We start from the raw sequence: 545 nt of genomic DNA on the forward strand, positions 1-545 counted from the left end.
ACTTTGGTGGGTTTATTTTTTTGTTTCACAGGGTTTTTTTTTTTTTTTTTCATGTTTTATGAAAACTTCCAGCCGACATCACCTTGGTCACGTCTGTGTGGAGAGATTTCAGCTAATGATGAGAACATACACACATTTTATGATGAGAAAGTGACTCTGATTGATGGCAAATGGACAAGCATTATTCCAGAAGTCCTCTGAGTCTTTCAAATGAATTCAACTGGATTTAAATCTTGTATACCTACAGTTGTACGTTGGGGTTCAGGGGGTTATGACTTAAGACCCACATAAACACACATTTAAAAAATAAAATCTGTAAAGATAAATGTAGAGCCTGGACACTAACTTTTGTTGATTTGATGTTAAAGAAAGAGACTTTAGGATGTTTATGTCTAACATCAGTCCACTGTCAGGGTGAGTAGACGAGAGCTTCTAAGATCTTTTTCTGTGTTTGCAGAAAACTTTCTCTGGATTGTTTTAGTTTCTCAAATGTACTGAATGTCCTCCTTTAAACTCTTTGCTCAGTGACTGGACTCCACAGTTTA

The sequence above is a fragment of the Stegastes partitus genome, unplaced genomic scaffold (genome assembly GCF_000690725.1).
Source record: "Stegastes partitus isolate 25-593 unplaced genomic scaffold, Stegastes_partitus-1.0.2 Scaffold1035, whole genome shotgun sequence".
In the NCBI taxonomy this organism is placed as follows: Eukaryota; Metazoa; Chordata; class Actinopteri; family Pomacentridae; genus Stegastes; species Stegastes partitus.